The following is a 21313-nucleotide window of genomic DNA, read 5'->3' as shown; positions in this document are numbered from 1 at the left end:
CTACACGTCAGGTTTATCGACGCAATTAAATCAAAAGGATTTTCAAGCAGCTTAATGCGCCCAACTCGATAGCTGAACCGACCAAAGTTAAATAAAACAAGTCAAAAGAGATCAAGCAGATTAAACCTAACATTATCCACGGCTCATTAATAGTTATATTATTTTCGTTATGTTTCAGGTTGATGAATATTAGCCGTTATTTCGGTATCGATTTGTGGTGTCATTATACACTTGAGATAAATTGTACTTGAATCGCCAACAATTTTCGTATTCACAAGATTCATAAAAAAAAATTTTAATAAACAACAGTCGGTTGGAAAATGAATAAACAGAGGAGTTTTCGTATTTTAAAACGTTTAATATTTAACAAAACTATTTTATTTCAAGATGCTTGTACATTTTAGTTCTATTTTTGTTTTAATTATTTCACAATTAAAATATACCTGAATAGTTTGTATTAAAAATTGATTCTTCATTCGTTATAAAATTAATTAATTAAGAACCTTTGAAATATTGAATATTGAACTTTAACTATCATATTAATTTATACCAAATATTATCGTTTGTTTTGGAAATTATTATTTTCCATACTAAGTAGCTTATTTTGTATTATGTCAAACTATTGTTAAGTTGTGTTTAACTTATAAGCAGCTCAATATTTTATTTATTACGAACACGAGAAAATTATTATTTATTATCTAAAAGAAATTAAAAACTTTTTCATACAAAATCTAAAAAATGAAATACCAAAAGAAATATTTTCAATCACTCTATTGTTGATTACAATCTATCCGTGTCAATTTTTCTATGAAAAGCTTAAAAGGTATATAGTATTCGTATTACTTGAAATTAGAAAATATTTTTAGTTATTATTATTCGAGAGAAATTGAAAAAAAAAGAATTTGATCTTTTTTTTTGTACTAGGCTTACACAGGAATTATGAAACACATAACAGATTTAAGTTTGATGGATTTATGTATCCCATTTTAGTGAAACTAAAGTTTGAAGATAATATTCATATTTTTCACACATCCACTTAAAAAGTACAATAAACATCTAAAACGAAGTTTACAGTATGTGAGTTTATATTGTTCAAAGCCTTTTAGTACATACTTTTCAATTTTGTTATTTCTTAGAACAATTATTATTATATACGCATAGGTGAGATTATCAAGAATTTATAGATTTAGTACGATACACGATGGTATTATTATAGGTTTATTAATTTTTTCAATAAAGGTTTAGGCCTATAATAGAGAAATATTTTGATATATACAATAAATTAATATTATCATAAATAGAAAAGTAATAATTAGGTAACTGATAATAGTAATAATAATTAAAACGAAATTGAAGAAAAGTCAAAATAATGAGTCTTAAAGGTAATTAAAGTTATTGTCTCTAATTGTATGACGAATCAGACGATAAACTAAGGAGTTCAAGTATAGTAAGAAGAGAAAAAACGGAATCAAGAAAAAAGAAGTGATCCCAGTGTGTGGAGGAATTTTAAAATTGCTTGTGAAAGGAACACAGGACAATCAATTTAATTAGATAAAAGTTTGAAAAAAAAAATGATAAACTAACAGAACTGCTTCTTGTATCAACAACGTGATCAACGTGATATTATATTATATACATATAAAATAATCATGTAATATACAGTATGTATAAGGAATCTTTTTTATGTATGCGACAAGAGATAGAAATTTGCATCTTTCGATCGCATAGGGGAATCAATGATTGATAATTGAGGGCACCAAAGAACTATTTATAAGCTTTATTGCCGTTAAATATGAAAATAATACATTGATAGCTGCATAAATTATTTGGCAATTAAATTCATTGTTCTGTAACATAATATATAAATTATAGGAATCATAATGCTGGCGACAGGGGTTGACAGTATAATCGGGGCACCGTCTCGTGTGGATAATTGCATTACACAACAGTTATCGGTGAACATCCATACGAGAGACTTCGAGTAGCTACGGGACAGCAATCATTTGTAAGTGTGTACGAATTATTAGTACATTATATTTTACATAACCTACAATTAGTGTTACTTCTTTAAAATTTTGATACCTATCTGCCCCTGATATTGTAATTATATTATCTATGGAACATATACAGCGAGAATGGCTATTATTAAGGCTGCATCCGAATTGGGTTCCGAATTATTTTAGGTACTACACTAGTTGGGTCCTGAATTATTTTAGGTTTACACTAGTTCCTGAATATTTTTTAGTAAGTACTACATTATACTAACATTTTCCTTTCCATTTTAACAGACTTAGGACTGTCTATGATCTATTTAGACCACAAGAACATATTTTTTTTAAAATTCTATAATTTTTATAATAATATAAAATATTATTAAGTAATAAAAATATTAAAAAATAAAATATTAGTATTATTAAGTAATACAAATATTATACAATAATATTAATACAATTTTAATATTTTTAATATTTTTACTAACACAATTCTAATAATTTATATTTTAATGGAAAAGAAACCATAAAAAAACATTTTTAACCATACCCGTGGTCTAAATAGATCATAGACAGCCCTAAAGTCTGTTAAAATGGGAAGGAAAATGTTAGTGTAATGTAGTACTTATTATTTTGGTAATAATTATACAACAAACGTTGCGGGTATCGGAAGAATAGCGCACTCGATGCACCGATTATAATTCGAATTAACCATAATAATAATAATAATAATAAAATAATACAATATTTTTTCAAACCCTCTGCCGTACCGTGAATCGCTCGAACGATAAATTATTCTAGTTGAAACGACTACATGAATAATACGCATGGAAAGAACACGGCCGTGGTACGCACGCGGTCCTTACGCAACTCAGACGGACGAGAGAAGAAGAAAAACATTTCGGTCGGTAAGTGCGTGATACAATATCCATTATAATATATATGTTTAGAAAACCATGCGGTGGTCTCTATTTGGTCAGTTGACATTTTTATTACTATCGGACACGCAGAAGGGTTGTGACGCGGTACATTCATGCTTTCTGAGAACCAACAGATGTGCGGAGGGTGTCGTGCTTTCGCCCCGCGTTTCCCTTTATTATCTTGTTTAACACCCGAGTATTATTATATTACAGTCCCGTGCACGGGCGATTGTATATATCATCAAATGCATTTATTATTATTTAAGTACCTATTTTTTTTTTTTTATTTATTTTTTTTTTTATTAGTATTTATTTTCATTCTTCCCTTAGTTTTTATATATTTTCAAAAACCTTTATTTTTTTATTTTTACCATTGCTTTTATATGATTTCTCGTTTATTATACTTTTACAATTTTAAATTGAAAAAATAAAAATTTTTTTTATAATTTACTTTTATAATTTCGTTCACATTCAAACTCTTTTTCCTTTTTTTTTTTTTTTTTCACGAATGAAATCCTCTGCTCATCTAACAATTTACTGTTCTTCACAACTTTCCCGTCGTATAAGCCTAGGGTGGTTATTGGTTGATTGTTGGGTTTTTTTTACAAACATTACAAACATATTATTAAAAAAGAGTTACGAAATATAGATATCCCGAATTTTTACAACTTTTTTTTTTTTGCGCGTATTAATTATAATTAATTTGTTTGAAATCGGCTTTCCGATGAAAATAATACTATATTTTAATGTTACAAAGAAAAAAAACCACTAAACGTATTTTGACGTTTACATATAAAAATATAATAAATCGTTGGAACCACTACCGTACGCTTATATTAATACTTATATTATAACATGTTGTATTTAATATTGTTACAATATTATAATATTTGTACTAATGTAAAATGTAAAATATTTTCTTTTAAATAGTAGTTCCGTATATTTTATAGACATAAGAATTCAAAACTATTTCAGTATTATCAAATAGCTTAAATACATTACTGTTATTGCCATTATTATTGTTTTGACATTCCCAAGGACGGTATTATTGTTTGAAATACCTCCCTCCATTGATGATATTCTAAATTTATTAAATCGTTACCAGCGATAAAGTTATGTATATATTTTTATATTTTCATCTAGTGTATGCATTATTTTAAATATCATAATTTTTAATGATAAGTGTTGTTACAATTCATATTTTAATATGTATTATATAATAATATTTGAATTCTAATAATTTGTACTTACAGTGGTTATTTTTTTAAATTAAACCATTACATAAGTAAACGTATTTATGTTTAATGAGCTCATTACAAAATTATTCGTTAATTTATTATCAAGTAAAAATATGGTGTGTAGTATTAAACAGGAGAAATAACTATTAATTATATCGAGATCATTTACTTTCTCTTTAGGGTTGTATCTTAAAATAATAAATGTTATCGATGTTAAAACGTATACATTAAAAAAAACTGTAGACGTTTTGATATGCTCACAATCAAATTCTTGAAGTATATTGGCTCCGTTTGGTGATTTTATTCGTGATACATAAACGTACTATAATTTCGTTGCTTGTTTTAATAAGCCTATTCTACGAAAAAAATAAATAAAGAGTTTGTGTTTTTAATATCACAAAACATTTGAAAATTCTTTTAAGACTTAATTTATATAAACCAAGACATTATTGTTTACTTGCTTATATTATTGATAGTAAACTATTATATCGTGTATTAAACAATAATATTATTTATCATACATTAATCTGTCTTTCCAACACTTTACATACGTTTCATGACGGTTATCATTGGGCATACTATAATACTACTAATACTATACACACATGTGTAAAACAATTATAATAATATAAAACAAATTTATTAAAACACGAATTGAATATTTTTGCTAACGAGTATACCTATCGAAAAAATGTCAAATATCCGAACACACGTTATCCTTTTGAATTTAGTTCAGATAATCGACGTTATACTTTATAATAACAAATGACATTACGAATATTACATCGAGATATCCCACTCACTCCGTACTCAGATGGTGCATTTTCACATGACACCGCTTTCAATCAAACACACGACTGGTGGGTAAGAGTGTGCATTGTTGGGTAAATATACAAAACCTTTTAGCACTTCGATTTTTTACGTAATATTACATAATTCACGGTAAACGCATACGCATAATATTTGGTTATTTCATCGGTTTCATAGGATATCATTGTGGACATAATACACGTTGTACATTATTATGCGCTGTAGTTGGTTCGGTAACTTTTAATTAAGCTTTGTCATTAAAATCAAAACTGTGCGCTATTCAAAGTTCTCAAGTAAAACTATAGTGCTCTGACTGACACACGTTAAATGTTAAACAACTAATGGACATTTCATTCGTAATGGAACGGTCAGATTTGATTTCATTATCGACGATAACGCATTGTTAATGTGACGACGAAATATAATTTTCTGTTTCAGATGGATTTTTTTATTATTATTATTTTTTTTTTTTTTTTTTGCAGTTATTGAAAATAAGATTTAATAATCATTCAATACGCTTAGGTACATATAACATGTACAATACGATACCTAATAGCATAGTATTACAACGAAAGTTAGCGATCACATGATCAAAGATGCGGATGAACGTTCGTACACTGATACGACGTTCAACGATGCATCGAATAACATCTCGAGTATTTCAAACACAATAGTTATTAAGTTCCACACACGACGGTCATCGTTCCAAGCCAGTAAGTTAAAAGGAGTAAAAGTACGGCGATTGAAATGTATTGAAACTTTGAGGGCTCGAAAATATAAAATAAATAACCAACAAATTGAAACAATATCGCATATTTAATAAATCACAAAAAATTATACCTATACGAGTAAAAATGGTGAATAATCATTTATAACTTCAATTTGATTTTAAATGTTTTTCATAAATTACCAGCAACACAATACTAAATAATAATACCGTGTACCAGTTGCAACTATCAACACATACGGTATGTGATGAAGAAAATTATAAGAGGAAACACCTTTTTACGGTAAGCTCGGCTAAGTGAGCATGTGATCAGTCCACTCCTAATATTTCACAGGATCTTCGCCTACAGCAATCTGTACCGTGACTATTATTACTTTTCATACTACTACTACTGCCGGACCTATGATTTGTTCGAGACAGAAAATGTAGGCTTCTATGTTGTAATGGGGCGTTGTACGGTGCAAAATTTTGCTGGGCTGTATATAATTTTATCAGTTATAAGGACTTTGGATTTTCATCGATAATAACAATAAATAACGTTTTTCCAGTAACAATATTATTACGAGATTATCTAAATACAATGAGACAATCGTGGTACATGGTATGCAAATAGTACATGCTCCGGACCCGGTGCGACCGCTCTGTCCTCCACACCATAGGAACTGTTTGGTAATGCGTTGGAAGCAAAATTATTAAAAATTATTTAAAAAAAAACTATTATCAAGCAGATCATCACTGCATTGTGGAACAAGTAAATATTTGTTTTATACGAGTAGTTGTATCACAGTTCAACTTAAAAACACGGTTTTTTTTATTAAATTTAACAGAGTTTTGCGCCTTCCTTGCACTTCGTTCATCGACTATTTTTCGTTTTCAAATGTTTCTGGAACACTAAATTTATTAAAAGTATAAATACTATTCTTAATCGATAAAAAAAAAAAAATAATAATGAATTATGTTATACGTGACGAACTAAAAAACAGCTATAAAACGAAAAAAGTAACCATGGAAACGATAAAATCAACGAAATCTAATTACGTATCTGATGTTTTTATATTTTATATAATAATTGGGATAAATTATTTCGATTTCTTTAGAAATTATTTAGAGACAAAATAATTCTCGCAAAGTACAATGAAAAATAACGTACTTTATTAAAGCTCAACTTTATTATAGGTATTATATAGCTCATCTGCTTAATAATTCGACTTATAAAATTATACTGTAAATCGATGTATCGCTTTAGAATTTAATGTATTTATCAATTTGAAGTATTATTTTTGTCTGAAAAAATATAAAGAAATTTAATATTAAATTATTTAAGAATATATTAAATTATAGACGGTTTGAAAATGAAAAATTGTTTAATCATGCTAAATTATGGTATAAATTAATTTATGCCTATACAATTTAGGTAAGACAATTATATATGTATATTTGGTATATATATATTTTCTTAACGACATTTTGATGCTTATGTAAGGTTTGCTGGAAAAACATCATATTTTAGCATTCAAAATAAATTAATTATATCTTTTATATGTAACAAATTCTCATATTATGTATTCTTTAACTAATATTATTCAGCAATTACTCTATTGACTACTTATAATTTCTGATTTACATTATTTTGTAAATATTAATGGTAAATAAAATATGCCAATATAATTTATTCTTGTAAAAATAATGAAATTATTGAAATTCAAATTAAATTGTATTTATTTACCTAAAGTATTCCATAGAATAAAATTCACTGTAATAATATCAGTTTGTAAATAAATTATTATCTGGGAATCAAGACGAGTTAATTTTTTCTAGATTTTGGTTGACGGATTGAAACCCGATCTTGTTTTTTCGGGTTTTCGTAAAAGAGTAAGCTCAGATTTTAATTTACGAGTTAAAACAGATTTTTTTTTTTTTTTTTGAGTTCTGTTAAAAGGTTAATCTATAATTAATGTTTCCTTTTTAAATGTATACGATAAAAACTTTCAATGGATACTTATCAAATGTTGTCAGGTAGTATCGAAAACTAAACAAATTAATAATAGGTAATAATAATAAGAAAAACAGTAAAAATTATTAACAATGTATATAAAAATACACTTCACATTCTTCGTTTTTCAAAATAACAAACTTGTTATACACAAATTATTATTCAGATTAGTTAATTTATTTTAGCTCACAAGTATTACTGTCTTCATATGGTGATAACAGATACATTTTTTTTTTTATGAAAATAGAAAATTTACAATCTATAGCATATGCACAATAAGCAATAAGCAAATAGGATAATATGATAAGAAGAATGTTTACTTGATAATTCATATGAGGAGAGAGGCTGTCTAGTGACAGAACCCTAATGCGGTTTTATGGTTAGGTTAACAAGTCTCTGCATCCAGCGTCTCTTTAACAGACGGAAGGGGGATTTTATTTTTTTTTTTTTTTAGTGGCTACATGTGGGTTGGTGTTTTAATGATGGTAGATCATTGTTGAGCGAGTTTTTGGAATCATTTCAAGGTGCAGAATGTAGTAAACGGAGGGTAGTTAATTGAAATATTTGAATTGTTTTTATTTGAGGTGCTTTGCACTTTACGCTCTTGCTGTATTCTGTAATTCTGGATAGGCTCTAACATAGATTTATAAATAAATATTTTATTGTTGAGAGAAAACTTTGATTTAAGAATAGAATGAAGGAGGTGCAGTATACTGTTAAGTTTTTCTCTTTGATATTGAATGTGGGCTTCAGGTGAGATGTTTGTCTAAAATCATGTACAAATATTTAATTTGGGTTCCGATTGGAATTTATATCCTCTAAAAATGAAGAACAGGTGAAATTTCTTTCCTAAAGACTTTTTGACATTAATTTTGATTTTTTTATTAGATGCTCGTTTTTATATTTTATAAAATGCGATTAGGGGGATTGGAGAAAGGTACACTGTTATTACTATAATTGTATATGGCGATTAGAATATTATCAGTATTTGATATTTCTGCAGTGAATATATTATAAAGATTTGGAAAAAGTTTGTTTCCTTAGGAGATTTCTAGAATTTAGATGTAGGGACAAAATATGTTGCCTTGTCGAACAATAAAAAAGCGATTTAAGATGTATGAATTAATTATTAAATAAAATGATGCTGGTAGAATTTTATTTTTATTTTGAAAAGTAAACCATAATACCACATTTTATCGAATTTTTGGGATATAACGAGGCTAACGTTAAGACAGTATTTTTTTTTTTTTTTTTGGTACTCAAACGAGAAAGATATTTTGTATATAATCCTATGAATGTTAGAATCTTGTTAAAATTGTAGAATGTTAGACTCTAGAGCCAAATTGTGTATCAGGAATTATTTTTTTTGGTTTGGGTTACTGATCTGATTCTGTATAGTAAAATGTTTTCGAACAATTCGGCTAATACTGGTAACAGACTTATAGGTCGATATGGGGAAGCATTTTGTGTTTCTCGGAATTAGTGTTTCTATATGAGAAGGCAGTTCGTTTGATTTTGAATTTTTACTGAATTAATTCGATTGGTTGTGCGAGATGAATTAAAAACAGTGGTTTGTATCGAGGTAACAAAGTTTTGTGAAGCATTTTCTATTTCATTGATGGTTTAGTATTAATGTCTTGAATGACTAGATTGTGGCTGAGATGAAATCGTTTGTATTGTATATGCTGAAATTTATATTTTTAGGAATTGACGACAATAAAAACAAATCTACTCATGTAACTTTTACAATGCGCAAATCTGTTTTCCCTCCTGTCATGTTTAACAACAAAGTAATTCCTACGTCAGACAAAGTTAAGTACCTAGGGTTAATTTTCAACAAATGCCTTAACTGGAGCTCACATCTTAAACAAAAACATAAATCAGTGAACTCTAGACTGCATCTTCTGAGACCTCTATGAAAATCGAAACTTTCTCTAGCCAACAAACTTACGATATACGATTATCGATAATTCGTCCAACTTGGCTTTAGGGCATTCAACTATGGGGGCCAGAAAAACCATCAAACACTAAAACCCTGCGAGCTGTCCAATCTATATGCCTACGCCTAATTACCACTGCATTTTGGTATGTTACCAATAAAAACCTCTACAAAGACCTGAACATACCAACCCTCAACGACTTAGCTAAATCCTGTTACTCAAAATTCCACTCAAAGCTTTGTGCTCATTCAAATCTTTTAATTAAAAATATGTCCTCTATCTCAATCATTCATAGAAAGTTAAAAAGATAATGGCCAAGAAATCTGCTCAATTCCTAAAAAAAATAAAACGGTTATTTATATAAAAAAAGGTGGCACTGCTGGGATCCTTCCTTCTCTATAATTAATGTTATTTTAAGTTTTTAAATCAACACACTTACTCATTATACGTTGTTTGTATAGATTGTAAACATGATACTTTTAATAAAAAAAAAATAAATAAATAAATAAAAAGGAATTGATGAAAAAAATTAATTCTAAAATGTTGGTATAACGATTTTGGTGAGTATGTTAGACCTTGATACATCTATATCTAATATTTTTATCACATTGAGGATCATGCAGTCTCAATGGTTTTCAATTTTACAAATGTGTGCCCGAGTGTCACTCGGCGAGTGATCGTAGAAATTGATCGATTTGGTGGTGTAATATCGCTAGCCGAAGAGGGCAATAAACTACAGATATTGTGGTGAATATGTGATATGAAAACGTTAACAACATTTAAAATCACACTGAACCTGAATTTTGTCCATTTACTTTGAATTTGACTCATTTTTAATAAACTGTTTCGGATATTTATGTATTTATATTCGGAGGCGAAGAGATTTATTGCTAGATTTACTTTTAATAATCAATCAAGTATAAGAATACAAGAAAAACAGAAAAAACTTCGGTATTATAAATACTTGTATTTTCTGTTTATTTTAACAGTTGTAAGGCATGAATAAAAAATAAAAAAATAAAACAATATAAAAATAATTTCATTTTAATAAAGCAATTAATATTTAGTGCGTGTATAACAGCACAATATTAAAATAGGTATAATGTCAAACGTGAATTCTCATTTTTCTGAAACTAGCAATTTTCTAAAATAAAGATTAAGCTATGCTATCCTGTATCATCTCTCTCGGAAAAAAGTTTTATTCTCAATACCTTGCAGTCATGATTTTACGTGGTGTTGGTGTTTCAATTTTTTTTTTTTTTTAAGTAAAGCTTTGTGAGATATTAAGGTCACGGGAAAGAGTACTTTAAATTATTATAATTATTATAAAATATTACTATACTAAATGTATCCAAAAGCTTTTGGTTAGTATAGCATATATTATATTAGTGTGTTTTTCTTTTTCTCATTATTATTATAAAATTTAATTTATAATTATATTCGTAATCCGTATTACATTAATTGCGTAAGACTTGTGTTAATATAGTTAAGAGTAGTAATTGTCAACTTTCGTAGGTCACCAAACAACTTTTATTACATAATAACGGTATAACACACAGTATAGCGTAATTATGAGATGTGAGTGTTGTGATACTCAATGTCTTCAGTTATTTCATAACTATATATATTTTATAATGGTTTTATAACAAAAGCAAAAACGTTAGATTTATGTATATATATATAAAATAGTACTTTCCGAATATAGTTGGTCCGTTTAATTTTTCTGTTAGAAGTTAATTGGAGAATGATACCAAACACCTACATAAAAAACGTGTTGATATTAATATACAAATCGAATACTATACAAGCATTATCACATTATGAAAAGTGTTTTTTATCGATCTGATATTTAGTATCTGGAACTATTATTGACACTGAAAAACAATTAAATCTGATTAAACGAATTGAGTTTGTCCATTGGAAATTTCTTTAGAGTTACATTAAAACCATAAAATACTACCAAAAAGGTTCGTAAATTATAAAATAACAATTACAAAAATTAAAATCGTATATTAAATAAAGGCACCTATCGTATAATTATACGCTTCAACTAATGAAAATTAATAAAATATAAAAAACAATTTTATGGTATTTAAAGAAAAAAATTTGTACAACCATCCCCTTTCTCATTTTCCTAAATATGTCATAATTTATTGTGTCATTACTGATGATACGTATGGAATGCATTTTGGTGTTTATTAGGTTTATATACTAAACCGAAAGTAAAATAATTCATTAAATTAAAACGTAATATATTATTGCCACGGAAATACGTAAAAAACAAAAAAAGGATTTCGGAGAAAATGGCAGCAGGTTGTCGGTAGTTGAAATCATTGACACATTAGTAATTTGCCGAAACGATTTTGTTTCCACATGTAAAACGTTTTTACAAAACGTACGAATAATAAAAATAAATTAAAACAAAAATTCCAATTCTCTGAAACGCAGACGACACATTATTCCGACGAATCTCCGTGCGTTTGATTGATTATCACGTGGAAAACTCCGCGTCGTTTGCAGGGTGTATTATGATGTGCATCAGTAGATTTACGTTTATCAAGATAATGGTATTTAATGGGTTCTTGAACTTTAGGATGTGTGGGCTTCGGACGGTTCGTTGCGAGCAAAGAAAATAAATCCACTCGAATTTATTTGGTGGACTTTTTTTTATTTTTATTCATCTCTTTTCTCTCTCTCTCTCTCTCTCTCTCTCTCACACACACACACACACACACACAATTATTGATTATTGAACAGTTACTAACTACACAGTGTTATTCAATACGGCTTACGTATATTTTCGGTTTTGCCTGGGAAGCGAATAAAATAATATTTTCGCGTTATTATGCGAACCGATGGTTTTCAGCACTATACCGTTGTGATAATAATACGATGTGTATATATTTTCGTTTTTTTTTTTTTCCATTCATTGATCTTTGACTTTTAACACATACGTATCGAAAAATCACTTAAATATAAGCCTGGAACTGCAGTTCGGAAGCCATTGCGTTGAGAATTACGGTACGGTTTGCTATTATATCGAACACGAATTATAAAAACTGTTGTGTTGACCGAGCGCAATGTTTTCGGTGGTTTTCGTTTTCGACCAATATCGCTGTGACAAGATATGATGTGTACACAACGGTGTGCGTGAGTGCGTGTGCACGGGGTTTTGTTCGATAACGATATTAAGTGTCAATGTTCGTCAGTGTTCGACGATAATGATTTGAACACGGTTTTGATTAAATTCATTAAACATTTACGAAATATTTATGCGTGTATGGACGGTTTTCATTTATAACGATAAAAGCACTAATATCTAAGAGTATTATCTAAGTATTTAAAGTATAATGAGCATTGTATCAGAGAACATCGGTATGTAAACGATAGATATCACTATGTAACCGCAAAAGTATACGATCTATACTGTATACTATTCAGTGATTCTCGACCAGGGTGACATGTCACCCAACTGTAACATGGACGTAGTTTAGGGGTGACACGAAATTTCCAAAGGAAAAATAAGAAAATAAAAAAATAATTAATTTTAATAAAATCATGTTATTGCCACAACCTTTAAGTTTGTATCTTTATATTATTTAGGTCCGATGAATACGTATACGTGCAGTATTTTGATTTGCTGCATTATCGTTTATCTTATTGATTTAATCGGGATCGTTGATCAGTTATTTTGCATCGCTAGACATGTAGTGTTATAGCTCTACAACTATAAAAGACAATATGAGACTCGGTATTTCGACCATCAGTCTTCGACTCCCTCAATTTTGTAAAAACCACCAGGGCATAAGTTCTCAACAGTTTTCATACAAATCTTTATTTTTATCTCTTTTTTTTTTTTTTTTTAATTTGCAAATTTTAACTTTAAACTGCCAATGTTTATTGAGCCCTGCAACTCAAATATATTGTAGGTGTACTTATTATTTTTTTGTATATTATATATTTTTTTTCGTTATTTCAAGAATTATTCTAAAATACACAATTAAGATTATTTATTATTTTAATGTTAGGATAACGCAGTGTCTTATTCTAGTGGCTAAAGATGACATGAACGAGAAAAGGATAAGAATCACTGCTGTAGATGCATGTCGAGCGGTTTGAAGTTAATCGCACTGTTACTGCGGAACGGAGTATTTTTTTATATTATTAGGTCGAGTTGATCTTTAAAAGGTTTAGTTCATCATCGTCAATATTCTTGTGCAAATATAATTTATAGTATCACCTAATTTAACAGCACTTATTGTAATTAAACGTCTAATACTTATCGGATACGTTACGGTGTTAGTATAATTGAATGTCAGTATGAAGTCACGCTTTTCTGGATGCAACTTATGTGAAATGTAAGCTTTTATTGATAATTTTAAACAATTTTACAACACGCACAAAAACTTCGAGTTTCACAACGAATGCCTTTGTTAAGTGTTCAACATTTATAGTTGCACGTTACGTACATAAGTTACTTAACATTAATTTTAAATTATAAAGTCACGCGCGCCTTAGACAACCAGAACTTGTATATAGAAAACTAATTCATAATAAACTAACTTATGAATAAACTTATGGTATGCATAATGGAATACACACACATTTGACATTTATGAAAGTAATAAGTATAATGTATAAAAAGTTTAAGTTTCCAATAAACTTTTAAAGGAATGTGTATTGAGTAACATTTTTTTAAATTAAAGAATTATTGGATATCAGAGCACTAAAAATACTAATTTAGAAAAAATAAACCAAGGGTTAAATACATTTTTTTGAATTTGTTTTTTTTTACTCACAGCAGTTCTAATGTAAATTAAAATGAAAAATAAACTCTTATTAACTACATTTATAACTATAAATCAGTTGTCATTTATTTTTTTAAGTTGTTGAAACGAATTTATATTTTATGAAATAAAACTGATCTGAATTGGTTTCAGTTTGAAGTCGTAATGAAGTACATATAACACATATATGGTATATACTGGCACAACATTTACAATTTATCGAGGCAAAGAGTGTAACACTATTGTTACGGACATACATAAATGTAGGTCCTTAAGACTACCAATACATAGGGGGTCCACATAATAATATTAGGACTTAAATTATAATGTAATATAATATATATATATCCTTGTAAATATCCAGATTTACAGAGAAGACACATAAAAATAAGTGGTTGTTGCAAAAAGCAGAAATAACATGAAAAACATGCCCATATAAGGTATTATAAAATTAGATAGTTGATACTGTTCGAAGGGGATCTAGAACATTAACTATGTCCGGGTCAAATATTCCATAAGAACGGGGTATATAAGGTAGTGCCGAACAGACCACTATTTAGATGTGTTTAAGACGTGTTTTAGCGAACACCTTCACGCCAAATCATTTATCAAATTAATTAAATTATTCGTACTTGGAGAAATTTAAAATAAACAGTTTAACTTAGTTTGAGTATTTTTATTTGGAATATTCCTAAATCATCATCATCTTTACGATTGAACGACTGCACGCAACACTATAAACAACATTTTTTTAATCATTTTTTTATTTCAATTAATTAAATCAATCAATTAAATATGCAATATAGTAATGAGATAAAAGTTTCTTCGGACCATTTAAGAATTAGAAACTTTAGAAGTTTTCTAATTTGTCAATAATTGTGTTAAATTTTTGATTTTATTTATTTATTTATTTACTTGAAACCATGAGGTTTATGAAGTTTAATTTATGAAGTCATTAAAATATGCTGATAAAATTCTAACATGGAAATATGATTTATATATAATAAGAACAATGTTCTTTAGATATGATAGATATATATGTTTAATATCTAATTTTGGGTTTATAATTGAAGAGGTATAAGCTTGGCTATATGTCATATGAAATTGTGGCATTTTTGTTTGCGGTTTTAGATTCCAAGTAAAGTTTTTTAAATTGGTTTTATAATATTTTTTTCTTTTGAAAGCTCAGAATTGCAAACACTGTATGTTGGCTCGGGAATGTTTTTTTGAATTCGATGATTTATTCTTGTTTTTAAACTAAAGGTAACATCAGTCTTATTATAGTAGATGTTCCAATTTTTTATCGATTTTTCCATTCACCTCTTGAAAAAAATTATTTTCAATAAAAATAAAAAAAGGTAAATTTATAATTAGTTTATATTTTTAACTTTAAATCATTTTGGTGTGGAAAACTAAACAAGATTTTGTTCAAGAGGTAATTTTCAATGAACTTAACTTTAGAATAATTACAAATAAATTATGTATATTTTAATTTTAATTATTTGGTACTTAATGAGATGATGATTATAATTATCACGAAAATAACATTTTATACAATGAATTCAAAATAATTAAAAATATTTTTAATCTTATATTATACTTAAAACCATATCGTTTCATAATTTAAATATGAGGGATGTATACATATACTATGTAATCTGAATATTTGAATTATGTTTCCGAACTAATATTTTTATTTTTTTCGTATTACCAACTATGGTGGTTATTTTCTTAGAATGTTGAAAATACATTACTGAGAATAAAAATAAAAACTATTCGATTATTTGATGTTATAAAAAAATTACAAGTATTAGTTATGCGTAGTTATTGTGTAAATAATTTCAAGAAGTTAACATCTCATTAAATTGGGAATTTCGATGTTGAATTTTTAGCATACCATTCATGTCCATTGTTTTATTTCAATAGGTACATAGATTATGAGCCTGTACTGGAGAATAGCAACATAGAACCTTTGCATACTGCATTTATTCGACTTCGGGTATTTGTTTGATGATTGTTTAACAAAACTGACACACACACACACACACTGTCCAATTTTGTTAATTATTAATTAATTATTATATAACAAAAATTATACACTACATTATATAGCAGTAGAAATAATTGTATGTTATTCGTTTTCAATATATAGTTGAATACATAATGTTTTAGTGATGATAGAATAGATACATGCTGCATTAATAATAATATGTTTAAACCATCATACAAACTATTATTTACTTTATTTATTTTTTTTTTTTTTTGCTACATTCATTGATTCATTCAATAATAAAATCCAAAAGTATAATTGACATTTATATTACTTAATAAGATAATAAAAATTAATAATAATATATTCATTGATAATAAAACAGAATCAAAATAACATGTAAATAATATCTTTTTTTTTATCAAAACAAAAAATATTCGAGTGGTCTTTGTCAATCAATTTAATCAAAATACTGAAAGGTTTTTGGAAATTTGAAAAAGTTATTGAACAAAATAAAGAACATAAAATTGATGGAAACAGTGAAAATCATCGGTCTAAATCGCAGCACACATTATAGGTATGTTTGTCCGTCAAATTGTGCTTAATAATAACTTAAATTTAGGTTAATAATTTAAATCTTAATTTATTTTATAATGCGCTTAATGAATAACTTATTTAGATTTTGGAAATAAAGTAACCATGTAGAATATTAACTTGGAATTAATAAGGCTAATTCGTCTCAAAATATGAGTGCTGATTCGATTCTATATTTTTTTATTGTTACGGTTGTATGATTGTAATTACCGAATCCGATAGCCATTCCAAGTAAAGCTGGGGATAAAAAACGTTTAAAAACGTTTAAGATGTTTTTTTTATGCATACGTGATGTATGAATACTTTATGCACTTAAGTCTACAAAATAAAAGTTAAATAAAAATAAGAGGCTTTTCTTGTGGCTTAGAATACTAAGGTTTTCAAGTAATTGAATATTGGAAACCAAAAACAGACCAGATCGGATTTTACATTCGAGATGGTATATCTTAGTTTTTTTGTGGAACTTTAAGTGAAAAAATTTGGATGAAAATATCGGAAAAATATGAGCGAACATATATGATCGACAAAACTTCTTGCATTGATTTCTTTGCTACATCGATTTTGAAATGTCACACTTTGAGTTTCAATTTTAATGAATAATAATATCTTAATATTACCCTTCGCCCTGAACAACGCAAGAATTTATTATTATATACTCTGTAACGGATTATCAATTAAACATAATCACCTAAGAACTCGACACCAATGTTGCGTAGTGTGCAATCTACCTTAATCAATTATGATACGATATGATACACTAAAAAAAATGTGCCTTTCATGCATAAATCAATGTTTTCTTAGACGAATAAATAAAAACGATTTTTTTTGTAAAAAATATAAATATATGCTTCAAGGATTTTTTACGAAATTAGTGGTCCGTGTTACTAAAGAGGTTGGAAACCACTCCATAACGCTATGTCTATTTCATCCGATCGCCCAACAGCGAATAATTTATGATTAACCAGCATTTGTTATCACGGCCAGTCTTATTAAGTATGGAAATTATTATTTATGTATATAAATATGAAAATGGAATCTTTGTTAAGAATGTTCTCCAAAACTACTCATCTGATTACTTCTATTGTTTATTATTTTTATTTTTATTTTATTTTTTTAATGAAAGAGTGTATCGCGGAGCAGGATTTAGACTTGATTTCAATTCTATAAGTTAATTGAGTAATTATTTATTTATATTTGTTTACTTTTCAATACCCCACGGAGAAGCGAGGCAAAAAAAAACACATTAGCATGGATTTTATGTAAAAACTGTCGATTAGACCACCGCTGGGAACCTAAGTAAAAAAAAAAAAAAAAAAATGGTTTAAAACGAAAAAGTTTTAACCGCGAAAAACGAAAAGGAAAATGACGATTATAATTTTTTTTTTATTTGCTGAGCTAACCTAACATAGGTATTCGTTTACATTTATATTCAGGAGCGAAACCAGATAATTTAGCCAGTATCATTAATATCTAAATCCGTGATTGTGAAAACATTATCTATGACGGTCTTTAAAATAATTATTGATATAATACAATGTATGTGTACATTGTACCGTTGTTTTTTATATTCATTATTTTTATCGATCAATTGAATTGTTCACGATCTAAAAAAATGTATTAAGTATGATTTTTTTTTTTTTAATTAAAAAATAATTCCCTACACCAGACATTTTCCGAAAATATATAAGGTATACTAACGAGTCTAAACACTAATATCGAGTTTTCTGAAGATTTCGGTATTAATGAAAAATATTAAAATTAAAATTAATCAATATCCATAGTACCCTTTGCCCGATCAAAGCAAGGCAGTATATCAATTAATTCGTAAGTAATTAAATGTATATACTGATGTGATAAATCAGTGCGTGGACACTGTGAACGAGAGCGGATTAGTATTTTTATTTCGCCTTAAAATGTAGATTATTAATGACGTAGTGAATTAGCATTCAGATGGAATCGCGATTAATAAACGACGATCGCGAGAACGAGAACAATTTATCGAGTGAAAAATAAAACTTTGCCGACGAAAATACAAAACCGTGTTGAAAATATAAATGTAATAATCATATTATATTTATATTACATTTTTAAAAAGTGATTAGGTTAGGAGCTGTAAATTTTTCTAACACATCATTCAAATATAGGTCAAATACGTATCATAAACCCCATGTTTTTGTTTCATTTTTTTTTTTTGTCTTTTTCGTAGGGTAAAATGTTTTTATGCACGATCATTACGCTCTTGCTCCCATGGAGATCTATACATGCAAGTTAATGGCTGTAACCATTTTCCTTCAAAAATACCGTTTTTCTCTTCTTTCTTAAAAAAAAAAAATCTTGACCATTTTCCTCCAATAAGGAATTATGTATAAAAATAGTTGTTTATGTTTAATACAAATGAAACTGATACAAATGTATTTATAAGTCAAATATAAACATCGGCGTAGTATGCATGGTGCTGTGGAGGCTGTAACCCCATAGCAATTTCTGTAGCGCCCTCATTTTATCTAAAATTAATAAATTCTAGTTTTCAATGTTTTCATAATTTTTCCTAAAAATCATCAAGTTTTAAATATTAGCAGTCTATTGTGTATTGACAATTATTGCACTAACATACATAAAACTACTTATTTTTATCACAAACATGTTTATTTATAAATCAACGTCTTATTAATTTTTTGGATTTACCATGTGCGATCGTTGGGCCATGCATTGTCACGTTGTCCGATATTATAACTAGGCTTAGGGACTTCTAGCATTTGCATACTTTTTTTTAACTATTGTTAAATATAGTAGAGTACGAAATAAATTCATTTCTCGGTGTTATGATATTAGATCTAAAATTTGAATGTGCATAATTTTGCATATTTTAACATTTTCAAATTTTATTATTTAAAATTAAAAACTATAGATACATATAACATATATACATATTTAAACCGAACGAAAAAAAAATGCACTAAGTGTACTTAATATTTTTAGTAATATGCTAATCTACAAACTACCTCTCATATCTCGTTATAATTTTTGTGGAAGTATAAATAATATATTATAAATAAACCCGTATCGCCGTTTAACCCGCTGGATATCGACCAGATTTCGATAAAGATAATAGTCGACATAGAATAATAGATTATTTGTTTAGTGTTCAGTTCAGTCGATTATTATCCATCGTCGTTTTTGCGTTTCGCAAACACACAACGTCGAATCATACGTAAAATGTTGTACACGTATATTTCGTAAAATTGTGTAATGCCGAAAGTACAACAGTCTACGACAGTAGCCGACAAAAAATTTTGATTTTGAGTTTAAAGATACATTTACATCCAATGGACACCTTTTATTTTGTGTACTATGTGGTCATTTTTCTTTTTTAATGCATATAAATGCATATTATAATGCATATTTTAATGATTTTAGAAGCATATTTGTGTGTTTTTTTAGAGCTATAAGTCCCTAAGCATAATTATAAAGATAACAAATAATAATTTGTATGGAATACACACATAATAATTATTTATTTATCGGTATTTTTCTCGGAATTAGTGACTGATCTGTCTTTGAAGGTTGCTCGTGTACATCACACACACGTCTGTCTTATATTTTACTTAGCATATTATTTCATACATTTTTAATTAATTTTGATATCTTTGTTTCTTTTTTTCTTGTTTTTCTTATTTCTTTTAAAAACAATGTTCAGTATATTTAATATAAAAAAAAGTCTGACAAGAAAACATTACCACCAACCAGGGACAACGAAAACTTTGCAGTGGATAATCTAAGTCCAATAAATAGTAAAATTAAAATTAATAATTCGTCATTACCTGATGGTCTTAACAATATTCAACCCGAGCATTTTGAAATTGCATGAAATGACTCATTTCTATTAAACTTAGGGAATTTGGAAACAGGACCAACTCAAATTAAACTTAACGTAATTACTAGAGGTGGGTAAAAAACATAGATGTTTTTAAAACATCGAGGTTTATGTTCGATAAATCGATGTTTAGTCTTTGATACATGGTAGAAAACATCGATGTTTTATTGATGTTTTGAAATTTTTTATATTAGTTTTTCCTTAAAATTATTTGTATTATAATTTTGCCTGGCACTAAAAGTTGTCACTTGTTACAAATGTTTGTACCTATGTTTATTCAGTGCATTTTTTAAACGTGTTAACTAGGCGATACAATTGTCGGCCAGTGACAATGTTTTGAAAAATTGAGCAAAACACAATTAACTGTTGAAAGAAGGTAAGTTATTTTATTAATTATTTAAAAAAAAAAAATAAGTTTAATTTAATAACTCAAAATTAATTGTTTTTTT

Source organism: Sipha flava, unplaced genomic scaffold, assembly GCF_003268045.1.
Source record: "Sipha flava isolate LNK unplaced genomic scaffold, YSA_version1 43_pilon_pilon, whole genome shotgun sequence".
Lineage (NCBI taxonomy): Eukaryota > Metazoa > Arthropoda > Insecta > Hemiptera > Aphididae > Sipha > Sipha flava.
This window is presented reverse-complemented; position numbering follows the sequence as displayed.